This window comes from Octopus bimaculoides, chromosome 26 (assembly GCF_046866305.1).
Source record: "Octopus bimaculoides isolate indiv1 chromosome 26, ASM4686630v1, whole genome shotgun sequence".
NCBI lineage: Eukaryota > Metazoa > Mollusca > Cephalopoda > Octopoda > Octopodidae > Octopus > Octopus bimaculoides.
In genome coordinates this window covers 8,308,897-8,322,612 of record NC_142953.1, presented here as the reverse complement: position 1 = coordinate 8,322,612, position 13,716 = coordinate 8,308,897, and the positions used below count along the sequence as shown (strand labels likewise).

Genomic DNA, 13,716 nt, shown 5'->3' with positions numbered 1-13,716 from the left:
GGCGGGGATGTAAACGCACTAACACTGGTTGTCAAGCGATGATAGGGGACAAACACAAAAACAAAAACACACGCATATATATGTATGTATGTATATGATGGGCTTCTTTCAGTTTCCGTCTACCAAATCCACTCACAAGGCTTTGGTCGGTCCGAGGCTATGGTAGAAGACACTTCCCCAAGATGCCACGCAGTGGGACTGAACCTGGAGCCATGTGCACACCAGCCTTCTTCAGGCGTTTTGTGTTGAACTTGTATCAGAATTTCAAACACTGTTCTTATTCTGCTCTCTATGTTTCATAACATTTCTTTTGTTTCAATTGATTTTAAAAATTTTTTTCATCTGAAGCAAAACAATGTCACGAAAAGCAGAGAGCTGAAAGAGAAAAGTGTACCTCCTGTGGATCAAATAAAGGGTTGGGTTTGAAATTCTGATACAGCAATCGAGTTCAATACAAGACACTCACAGAAGGTGGATCGAACAACAACCAAAATGTAGTGAAATCAATAATCAAAGATGGGGATACCAGTCTGACTAACATAAACAGTGTGGTTGTGTGGTAAGAAGTTTGCTTCCCAATCACATGGTTCTGTGTTCAGTCACACTGCATGGCACCTTGGGTGAGTGTTTTCTACAACAGCCGCGGGCTGACCAAAGCCTTGCGAGTGGATTTGGTAGAGACAGAAACTGAAAGAAGCCCGTCATATATATATATAGGATGGCTGTGAGATCAGTCAGCTGTCCACATAGTTCGTTCAAGCATGCTAGCATGTATTTAAGAAAAGAAAGAATATATATATATATATATATATATATATATATATATCCAGTCCAGGGATCGTTGCCAGTGCCCCTGGACTGGCTCTTGTGCGGGTGGCACATAAAAGACACCATTTCGAGCGTGGCCGTTTTCGTGCGGGTGACACGTAAAAGCACCCACTACACTCTCGGAGTGGTTGGCGTTAGGAAGGGCATCCAGCTGTAGAAACTCTGCCAAATTGGATTGGAGCCTGGTGTTGCCATCCAGTTTCACCAGTCCTCAGTCAAATCGTCCAACCCATGCTAGCATGGAAAGCGGACGTTAAATGACGACGACATATATATAACTTGATTCTGTCGGTCACGAATGATCATGGGTGCACCTAAGAGGTTCCCCTCCAGGGTACAAGTCTGGGTGGAGAGTCGCCTCACCTAGGATTGCTTTTATGGAAGACCAGCAGTCACCCATGCATACCAGCCTCCTCTCTCCACGCCACCGAAGTTATCCAAGGGAAAGGCAAAGGCTGATAGAGCTTGGCGCCAGAGATGTTGCATACCTCCTAGTTTACATAACTGGACCAGGGACACTCCAACCATGACCAATATGTATTTTTTCTTCTATTAAATTCTATTAAGTCACTACTCAGTGTGTGTATATGTGTGAGTGAGTGTGTGTGTGAATGTGTACAATGACCTCTTTTCCTTCTTTAGACAAGCTGAAAATAGAAAAATCTGCTTTGTGATCATAAGTCCTGGGGTCGATTTGTTTGACTAAGGGCAGTGCTCCAGCATGACCACAGTCAAATGACTGAAACAAATAAAAGAATAATATATATATTCTTTTGCTTGTTTTCAGTCATTTGATTGTGACCATGCTGGAGCACTGCCTTTAGTCCAACAAATCGACCCCAGGGCTTATTCTTTGTAAGCCTGGTACTTATTCTATTGGTTTCTTTTGCTGAATCACTAAGTTACAGAGATGTAAACAGAGGTATGCATGGAATTCATGCTTCAACAAATAAGTGTCCTACATTGTACAAAGAGAGCTAGTTAATATTTTCTTAAGATTGCAGGATGAGGTTTGACACAGATTAGACAGCTATATCTAGTAATCCAGGTAACAGAGTAGAGAAGAAGTGTACACTGAGACATACTCTTACTGGAAAGCTTATATAGAATATAACATGGCGTCGAAGATACACAAACACAATATGTATAATAATTATACACTCATGAAGTACACATACACACTCACACAATACATACAGGCAGGGTCTGTATATTAATACATACCGAAACAACAAACTAAGTGTTAGATTTTTCAGTTTTAGTGAATAAACAGAGCAAAATCAATCATGACAAGAACCTGTTCATAGTCCGAAGTTGAAGATTAAATATTAGCTTGCTGATGACTTTGATGGGTACACTATGTAGATCTTTCTTTTTTTGTTTGTTTTTCACTTGCAATATTATACAAACACGAGGAGGCAAGCTAGCAAAATCTTTAGCATGCTAGGCTAAATGCAAAGCAGCGTTTTGTCTGTCTTTATGTTCTCAGTTCAAATTGACTTTGTCATTCATCCTTTGGTGGGTGGGTGGGGGGTCAATAAAACAAGCAGCACCAGTGGAGTATTGGGAGTCGATGTAATTGACTTACTCCCTCCCCTGAAATTACTAGCTAGCCTTATACCAATCTTATATGAACATAAGGCAACGAGCAGGCAGAATCTTTAACATAACAGCATTTCATGCATCTTCATGTATTGAATTCAATTCTATTAAAGTCGATTTTGCCTTTCATCCTTTCATGGTTGGTAAAATAAGTACCAGTTGAGCACTGGGGTTGATGTAATTGATTTACCCCTCCACAAAATTACTGACTTTGTGCCAAAATTAGAAACAAATATTATACAAACATAGAATTGTAAACTGGTAGAATTGTTAGCACGTTGGGCAAAATGCTTAGCAATATTTCATCCTTCTTTACATTCTAAGTTCAAATTCCATCAAAGTTCAGTTGCCTTTCATCCTTTAAGGGTTGATAAAATAAGTACCAGCTGTGTACTGGTGGCCTTGTGTCAAAATTTGAAACCAATATTATACAGACATATAAGACAGTGAACTGGCAGAAACATTAGCATGCCAAGCAAAATGTTTAACAGCATTTTGTCCATCTTTATGTTCTAAGTATAAATTCCGCCGAGAACAACTCTGCTTTTCATCCTTTCATGGTTGATAAAATAAGTACCAGTTGATTACTGGGGTCGATGTAAACAACTTACCCACTCCCTCAAAATTGCCTTGTGCCAAAAGTAGAAACCAGTATTATACAGATATATAAAGCAATGAGCTGACAGAATCATTAGCGGATCGGAAAGCATTTTTTCTGGATTTATGTTCTGAGTTCAAATTCTGCTAAAATCAACTTTGTCTTTCATCCTTTTGGGGGTCGATAAAATAAGTACTAGTCAAGCACTAAGGTCAATATAATCAATTAGCACCCTTCCCAAAAATGTTCAGATCTTGTGCCTATAACAGAAAGGAATATTATGGAAACATATAAAAGAGCAAGCTGGTAGGATTGTTACTGCATTGGACAAAATGCTTAGTGGAATTTCATCCATCTTTATGTTCAGAGTTCAAATTTCACTGATGAATCCTAATGGAAATTCCTTTAACTATGCTATTTAAAACAGACCTAGGGCAATTAGAATGGATGTTAATGTATTCTAAGCCAAGAGTAACATCTAAGAAACAGGGTACTTTAGTGTTGTTTTCAAAGGAGATACAGAGGCTATAGTTCTTGAAGAGCTTGTGAAGGGCTTTCTAGATAAACTCAATGGCTAGCCTTGATGTTCTCATGGCTGCAAAAAGAAAGGTGCTCATTAATTTAGTAGTAGAAAAAGACCTGCTAGGTTGGTAAATCGGGCAATATTGGAGGAGCCCACAGAGATATCAAAGCGGATGAGGGATGAATTTGAAGACCAGCATTTGTTGTTAAAAGACAGGTGAGATTTTTGAGCTGTTAAGATAATGTCTATGTCCAACCAAGAAAGAGTTGTGCAAACCCTAGTGAAAGGGTCAGAAGTGGTTGTTAGTAAATTTCTACTACTTCACCAGCTCCAATTTGGGGCCTTCTAATTCCCCCAGTTGTAATCCTATAGTTTACTATGTGTGGGGCACAGTTGAGGAGGACACCAACTGCTTTGCCTGCAACACCAAGGTCAAGCTGGTGACCTTTTTTGAAGATCTTTCGATGGATACAGTGAGGAATATATGCATCAAAGTTCCAGGACCATCTTGAAGCCGAGGGTGGCTACTCTGAGTAAATTGTTATTTCCCAGCCATAATCGAATCGATATGTTTTGATTGTTTAAAATATTTTTGTTTTTAGATGGGACATTGTTTTCTTTTTCTTTTCTTTTTAGGCAAACTGTAAAATTTAGAATGTATGTGTGTGTTTGTAAATATTTATAACTTCATTTTAATCGTGAAAAGTCCAACGAAGGGGGCATGGGTGTATTACGAATTTTCCCCCCTCTAAAAATGCGTATTACATGTATTTCAAAATATAGAATAGTATAACTTGAAAAATTACGAAAAGGATTCATTATTTTTTTAAGGCTTCTCTTCGTCCTATTATTTTGAAGTGTGGGATAAAATTTACTTTGGAAAAATCTCGACAAATACAGAGAATCCTAACCACCGTGTCCATCAATGGCCGAATAAACATACTCTTTAACGTGTACTGCGTACCATATTTACTCAACGGATTTTTTTTTACCATCTGCCTAAATGTTTCATTTTGTCTGAATTAAGACTGTTTCTCAGGAGTTTAATCGGACAACCGATTTATCACATAAAGTAGCCGATTGATATCTGTATCTATATATCCGAGAAGTTCAGAAAAAAAAAAATGATTGTCTATAGTTTCAGACGTCTTCAGAAACTAATTTTTTATGTGAATAATACCTCAAGACTGCAAAACTTGAGAAATATACCAACAACATTTATATAAAATTACCACCATCCCATTTTCACAATCGGGTGCTTGGATGGTGCAATACTTACATAAATACACACCCACACATACACTGTATTGTATAGAGCTCCAATCCTATGAAAGCTTTAGTGAATTTTTAATTAACTATCGAAGATCTTAACTAAAATTATAACCTAATTTATCAAAACAAAATGTAAAATCCATTAAAAATATTGTTTTTATTTTGTCCAAATTTGTTGGATGTGAGTGTATGTATGTGTGTGTATATATATATATATATATATATATATATATACACACAAACACAAACACGGACATGTGTTTGTACATATACATACATGCATATACATACATACGTACATACATATATACATTACATACATACATATGTACATTACATACATACATATGTACATTACATACATACATATGTACATTACATACATACATACATACATACATATACATACAAATAAACAAATTTATTATTTTTACGTAAGTCCGACGAAAGCTTAGCTGGCTGAAAGTTCGAAGTCACTGTCAACAACATTCTTGAATAAGAATGATAAATATACATGTGTGTGGAGAGAGACAGAGAGAGAGAGAAGAACAAAGTCAGCAACAACTGGAAAAAAAAAATGATTCAATACATGAAAGAATAGTTTGTTACTGAAAACAAGTTTGTGTCGTTACAAAAAGAAAAATATTGAAATAAGTCAGTTGGAGTTCATAAGACGTTCTGAAAAATTCAAGAAGTAGATTATCATTTTTTTTTTCTTCTATCGTGCTTTCAGTGTGTGTGTGTTTTTTTTCCCGTGGAATGAGTGGAAGATGGAGTTCCATCCAAACAAATGTAGTAGTAGTTACAATAGTGCATTCGCTATTAGCCACGAGGGTGACAAAATATCGGGAACTGTACTGGACGATACAGTGTAGCAATTATATATATATATATATAAGAAATTGTAAACGAAGAAAATAACAAAAACAGAAAAATTCAAAACAAAGAAACAAGTCCTCAAAAGGTGGGGATCGGGGAAACCTCCGAGGGTTTCACGTGTAAACCCCCTCGTGTCAGCAGTGAGGGGCGACCGTGGAAAACCAACTACGATCGCCCTCACTGCTGACATGAGCACCTTCGCCCAGCTGTCCCTTTTCAAATAAGTAATTCTTTCTACTATAGGCACAAAGCCAGGGATTTGGTAGGAGGAGCTCGTCGATTAACATCGATCCCCAGCGCTCAATTGAACCTTTATTTGATCGACTCTGAAAGGTTGAAAAGTCGACCTCAGCGGAATTTGAACTCAGATCAAATAGTAGTAGTAATAATAATAATAATAATAATGACAGTTTTCTTTATTAACCACTAAGGATTCAAAACAAAAAAAACATTGGGAACAGTACAGGTAAACAACAACAACAACAATAATAATAATATATAATGACGATGGTGATGAAAAAACGAAGTAGTATTTACCGGAACGGAGTTGTTTGAGCTGAAATGATTGCAGTGTTCGTAAAGTAACTAGAGTTGAAAGTCTGTTCTTCGAGATGAAGCTGACTGCGCCGTTATACTAGGAGTGTTCAGACTATGTCTACAGTTTATGATTACATCGACCTGTATGAACGTTATATGCGTATACATACACACATACACATATATGTATGTATATATGTTACTGTTAGTGGCGTGTACGCTGAGAAGTGACGTCGTCTGCATAGAGTTAATTCCCTTAGCAGACACGCCCCATTTCATGTTAGTACACCTAACTCACTAAGTTATTATTACATACTTTCGTCGTTTAGCCAAACTTCAGTCTTAATCCGACATACTTACGTTCAAAGTCTTCCAGGTTGTGTTTTACCCACCCACCTATTCTTCTTCGTTTTGTACACATTGCGCGTCTAAAACTTATATTATATATCTACTGTATGTTATGTAATATGCAGTAAATTTTCTTTATAATATCTGATTTATATAATGTAGCTGTGGTTCTCAGACGGCTCGCTGCAGTAGTGTCAAGGTGTGCTATGGAGTTTTAATGATATTATTTAAGGCTTTTGAAAATTCGCTCTAATACTTAGGTGTGTTGTAAAACGTTATATTTTTTACTATACAAGTCTCGTTAATAAAGTAAGGTAAACAATAGTTTCGACTTTTTTTTCTGATTTAAAACGGTTTTGACTTTTCTGTGCGACGTGCACCGACTTTTTTTTTTTTTTGCGTCTGTGCGCTATCATTTTTCTTTTCTTTTTTGTTTTTGCACGAGAATCTTTGCCAAGTGGTTATATCTGTAGCTGTAAGTTATATAAATTTGTTCAGAGAACATGTAATGTGCTAAAGGGCATCACTAGTGTATAATAATAATAATGGCGAAGGTTAAAGAGTAATCACACCCGGTGTTTGGGGTAGGGTAAGGGTTACGCCGGAAACGGGTGGTGTGCGTATTCTTTACCTCCGCCATAATACTTTCTACTATCGGCACAAGGCCTGAAATTTGGGGGAGGAGGATAATCAATTACATCGATTCCTGTGCCCGAAAAGGTGAAAGGCAAAGTCGAAAATATAATGAAGTAATGAAAAAGAGAGGTCTAATGTTTCGCGCGGAACCCTTCGACGGAGAGAAGAGCTGTATTGGTGTCTGAAGAATAAAAATAGTTATCTGAATTATTTGTCTATAATATTTTATAATATAGGTAAACAGGTAGTGCCTTGGAAAATTTCCAGAAAAGTTTCTCAGAGAATGTTGTGCACAATGCCCTATACGAATGGTCACCAAATTTATTTTGGTGCGAATTTCATACGTGATTTTTCTAAAATTGCAAAACCCTTAACTATATCTTACGGACAATCTCTACCACCCTATTTTAAGAAGTTATTTAATTAAACAAAGGTTGTTTTAAATAGAGAATTAGTTTATATAATAACATATTATTTTGAAATTGGGGAAAGGTATTTATTTCCTAAAATAGATTTTTATTAAATTTTATTAAAAGACAGTTTATATCACAAAACCTCAGAACTATTTTTTCACGGAACCTGCTTTGACAAACGCTGTTCTATGCTAATAAAGCAGGAGTAAAACCCGTTCTAAAGTCTTAACCACATAGCAGAAAGCGATTTGATGTGTTAGACTGCTTTTGCAAATATCATTTTGTGTATATGATCGACTTAGAGGTTTGTTGGGTATTAGACAAACTTGAGCGAGTGGAACTTCGCATGTGATGCATCCCTGTTACCTAGCAGGCGTCGGTTCGTGTCTGACATATAGTAATACACCGTGTACCAGTTCAGATTACACATAATCTAATGTGAGACGGCAAAGCAGAACTGTATGGGAAAATAGAGTAGGCTCTGTTCACTCCACTGACTACAAATTCTTTATACATACAGGTCGTTCTGTAACAACACTTTTTTTTTTCGTAGTTAAGTCATGTGGAAGAAAAGCATGTTAGACATTAATGAGGAAAGAGGAGGGGAAGTTCTGCACTAACTTAGTTGGCAACAAATTCTTTGTAGGTCATTCAGTAGCAACACATTTTGTTTTGGTGAAGTCAAGGCGAGTGGAGTAGGGAAGAGATGCTAGAAGTTCCTGAGCCAGACTTTACGCACAAGTGACTATTATTGAATGCTAATGTGTTGTTCTTAGTGTGACAGAGTATCTAGAGAATATATAGTGTAACTTGTAAATTATGTAATGTATCCAGTACATAATGTATATTACGTCTGGTTATTCTTTATTCGAAGGTGAGCCCTGATCTAGCAGACATACAAAGATATTTTTGTTGTGCCCATTTCGTTTTTTCTGTTTTTTTTTTAGACACTGTATTCATAACTGTATTACATAATGCAGTTCATCAAGGCTGTATCCTATCTCGTGTTTTTTAGCATCTCCATAGAAAACATCATCCTAGAGACACTACTTGACTTCCATACCCCCCACTTCCATTGGAGAACAGCCCTCTCTTAACTAGTGTTTTATTGGAGATATCAATCTGAGGGGGGGGGGGAGATGGGGCAGCAAAGCAGAACTCGGCATCAGACTGGAAAGAGTGTCAAGAACGTATGGATTGAAATTCGATCCAGAAAAGAATAAGATTCTGATTGACAGCCACAATCACAATACAGTAACAAATGTCATGTTGAATGGATAAAAACTACTGGTCACTAAGATCTGGCCTATGATGAAGCTGAGCATCATATAGTTAAGCATTTCTATTAGTTTTCAACAAATCTCAAACTGAACCAGTCCCCAATGACGTCATCTTTTTTTTTTTTATGGGTTGGAAAAACTGGACATTCACAGCGGATACAGAATATACATAGAACTTAGTAGTTCAAGTGCAAGTGCTTGAGAAGGCTCCTCTACATTTCATACACAAAGCAAAACTTAGTCTGCCTGCTAGTTATCAAATAGGCTGACATGCAAAGGACAACTTCTTACTTCAGTGAAATGATGAAAGTTCACTTATATGGACATGTATCCCAACACATGTTTGCCAAACAATACTGCAGGATACAGTTATAGGACTGTGAAGACAAAGCAGACAAAGAAAATCCTCATTTCACCCTACCAAGGACAGGATACATCTCAACACTACAGCTATTGTCTTTGTGATGGAGGCTAAAGACTAATTACATTTACTGACTACCAGAGTATTTAGAATAGCATCCCAGTGATTGGCTTCATCAGTCACATGTATACACAAACACACACATATATATATATACATACATTTTTGGTGAACTTGACTACTTTTCCATTATCAACTCATATAGTAAGAATTGTGTCTCTGTATCTCTGTCCAACCTCCCAGTACTTTCATTATGTCTGAATTTTATTGAAATACTGACAGGTCATTTAGCTGGCTGACCTATGATACTTTCACTATATATTTTGTGAAAATGCTAAGTCGTTTAATTAGTTGATATACTGAGTAGATGTGGTTCATACATTTAACTGTGTGTATGAATTGTGTGTGTGCCTCTGTCTTTTATCGTTACTTGTTCCAGTCATTGGATTGCAACTAAGTTAGGGCACTGCCTTGCAAGGATTTACTTGAACAGACCAACCTCAGTACATATTTTTTGAGCCTGATACTTATTCTGTTGGTCTCTTTTACCAAATCACTAAATTATGGGGATGTAAACAAACTAACACTGGCTGTCAAATGGTGGAGGGAGACAAACACAAACACAAGAACACACACACACACAAGGCTTCTTTCAGTTTTCTCCTCCCAAATCCACTCTTGCATCTTTTTGTTTCCTTATTTGTCATTTGCATGTAGTCTCTAAAGGAAACAGAACAGGCAAATCATATCTTAGCAACTGATAAAAATTCAAATCTATTTTTGCTGATAAAATGAAAGAAGGAAGAGGTTGTTTTTAGAGGCCGAAAGCCTAGAGAACTGCAGTCATGTTTCTTTAGAGGCTACAACCTGATAACACTATAACAACTTTAACCTGATAACACACTTGATTGCCAAGTTGCTATGTAACACCCACTTCATCACTAATAAGATATTTTTTAAAAATTCTATTTTTACTCTTTTATCGAACCGCTAAGTTACGGGGACGTAAACACACCAGCATCGGTTGTCAAGCAATGTTGGGGGGACAAACACAGACACACAAACATACACACACACACATACACACACACACATATACATATATATATATATATATATATATATATATACGACGGGCTTCTTTCAGTTTCCGTCTACCAAATCCACTCACAAGGCTTTGGTTGGCCCAAGGCTATAGTAGAAGACACTTGCCCAAAGTGCCATGCTGTGGGACTGAACCCAGAACCATGTGGTTGGTAAGCAAGCTACTTATGACGCAGCCACTCCTACCCCTATTTTGCTGAAGATTAAATTCTAAAAAGCATGTTTTAATTATTTGAGGGTGCAAGTGTGGCTGTATAGTTAAGAAGCTTGCTTCCCAACTTCATGGTTTTGAGTTCAGTTCTACTGAACGACACCTTGGGTAAGTGTCTTCTGCTACAGCCTCGGACTAACCAAAGCCTTGTGAGTAGATTTAGTAGATGGAAACTGTCTATCTGTTTGTCACTGTATGTATGTGTCTGTAGGCAGAGTTTTCGAGCTGAACTTGACAATATTTTATGTCTCCTTTTTTTCAAGAACAGCTTTGCTGTATTGAACAGTCAATGGCATTGGAGAACATAAAAGTTAGTTGTTGATTAGAAAAGGTTAGCTGACATGGGAGACTGGAAGCCATCTGAATACTGGAAAAGAGTTACCTGTATCATGATGATAAGCGCCAGGTATCAAAATGCCAACATCATGACTGATGCTTAATGCTTTGTGAACACTGTAAAGGCTGTAAGACATGATATGGACAGCTGCAACAGAGACTATTAAGCTGTAACCAGCATTCTGACTGCAACCATATGCCAAGATACATCGCCACATCTTTGAACAAAGCCATAGGCTCAATTCAGATGGTTATGTGAGACTGCTGGAGACTATGGTCAATTCCTGATTGGAAGGATGTATGAATGGCAGCAAGATTTGGTTCCTTGCCATACCACTGGAAAGAGTCAGAAGTGACTGTCAAAGAATTTCTACCACTTCAGCAGCTCCAATTTCAGGCTTCCCCATTCCCCTAATTGTAATCCCATAGATTACTTTGTGTGAGGCGCATTTGAAAAAGACACCAACCACTCTGCCTGTAACTCCAAGGCTGAGCTGGTGGCCAAGATCAAGAGAGTATTCAAAGACCTTTCTAGAGACACGGTGAGGAACACATGCACCAGCTGGGGCCATGATGGGAGCTGAGGGTAACGATTTTGCGTAAACTGTTATCTCCCTGCCATTATCTAATTGATATTTGGATGGGATATGTTTCCTCTTCCTCTTATGCAAACTGTCAAATTCAGCCTGAACAAAATGTATATGTTGAAGTTTCCTTGTCTTGTCATCACATGGTATTTGTAAATAAGTGTCACTGTCATATATGCAGTGTCATTCATTTCCAACACCTTGCAAGAACATATTTGGCCTTGAGGACATATTCCTTTCCTTGAAAACAAGTGAGGATTGGTAACAGGAGGGGCCAGAGATAATCGACCCCAATAAACTCTTTCTGACTCATGCAAGCATAGAAAAGCTGATGTTGAAATGATAAAGAAGAAACTCAAACTTGATGCTACATAGCAGTATTACTGCATTTTCACTCACTGGATCTGAAGAACTACTTTCACATAGCTTAACCATTTGCCTGTCCTATGTATCACATGTGACCCACAAGTCATATTTCCTTGATGATTACAGGCAAGTTCACTGCCATTAATTCACTGTGAAGAAAGTTCACTGTGAGGAAAGTTTACCAAGAAAATATATCCATAGAATCTCATTGTTAATAGTTAAAAATTATTTTATTGAAAAAAAAAAAAATGGTAAATTGATGACGGTGAACTTACCAGACATGTTCCCTGATATTCATACATCATATTGTACTCTTTTACTTGTTTCAGACTTTTAACTGTGGCCATGCTTTTGACTGAGCACCGCCTTTAGTCGAGCAACTCGACCCCAGGACTTATTCTTTGGAAGCCTAGTACTTATTCTATCGGTCTCTTTTGCTGAATCGCTAAGTTACGGGGACGTAAGCACACCAGCATCGGTTATCAATTGATGTTGGGGGGACAAACACGTACATACATATATATATATATATATATATATATATATATATATATATATATATATATATATATATATATATACATATATATATATACATATATATATATATATATATATATATATATATATATATATATATATACATATATACGATGGGCTTCTTCAAGGTGGTGCCCCAGCATGGCTTGAGTCTAAAGACCGAAACAACTGAAAGATAAAAGAAAGATAATAGTCAAGTTAGACTTTCTACATATTGATTGAGAAACACAAAAAGTAGTGCAGATAATGTGTATTGTGTTAAAAAATATTTTTGAAATTTGGTATGAAGGGAAAGGACAACGTGAGCTCAAGAGAGAGAGAGAGAGAAAGTGTGAAAAAATAAGAATGACAGACAGCTGTTAGTCCCAACAAAGAGAGAGAGAAAGAGAGAGAGAGAGAGAAAGAGAGAGAAAACAAGGAATGAGAAGAGGCTAGTATCAACTCATAGATTTGAGTCAAAGATGGAAGGAAGATAGATGTTGCAAGAGAGAGAGAGAGAGAGAGAGAGAGAGGGAGGGAGGAAGGAGAAAGAGAGAGAGGAGGGAAAAGAATGGACAACTATTACTGCCAACAGAGAGAGGGTGAGAGTGAGAGAGAAAGGGGAAAGTGAAAACAGAGCCTACTATCAACACATTTAGATTCAAAGATGAAAAGAAGATAGACATTGTAAAAGAGAGAGAGAGAAAACAGGCTAGAATTGACACTCATAGATTAGACTCAAAGATGAAAGGAGGATAAACATTGCAAGAGAAGGGGAGAGAGAGAGAGAGAGGCGGGGAGTGAAATGGGGATGGAAAATTGTTACCAAAGTGAGAGTGGGAAAGAAAGAGGAAAGGGAAGGTAGGGGTGGGGGCAATTATCAACATTGTGATTAGAGTCAAAAATAGAAGATAGACATTATAAGAGAGAGAGAGAGAGAGAGAAAGGGAGTCAGTGAGAGAGGGGGGGGGAGGGGTGAGAAAGGGAGAAAGAGAATGAGAGAGGGAGTGAGATTAAACTGGAAATTTGGAAAAGTACCAAACAAACTAATGATATTCAAAAAGAACTGAGTCAGAAGCATGGCAGTATTGAAGGAAAATGGTTAATAGGTCCGGTCTGCAGGATTGATTGCAAAAATTATTTGATTCTGTAACTGACTGCTGAATAACTAGAGGCATTAAGCGTCAATAAAGTGGCAAAAACTCTAACCGAACTGATCACATTTTAACTTTTTAGATAAACTAGATACACGGTCT

The 13,716-nt window shown here is 37.3% G+C and overlaps 1 protein-coding gene across 1 annotated transcript in view; it reads right to left on the bottom strand.

Moving 5' to 3' along the window:
• Positions 1-7,073, bottom strand: part of LOC106870354 (major vault protein) — a 38,806-nt gene extending 31,733 nt beyond the window's left edge. The window contains exon 1 of the mRNA XM_014916388.3: positions 6,240-7,073. The gene's annotated coding sequence lies outside the window, so the exon portion shown is untranslated. The remainder of the gene's footprint in view (positions 1-6,239) is intronic.
• Between the last annotated feature and the right edge of the window lie 6,643 nt (positions 7,074-13,716).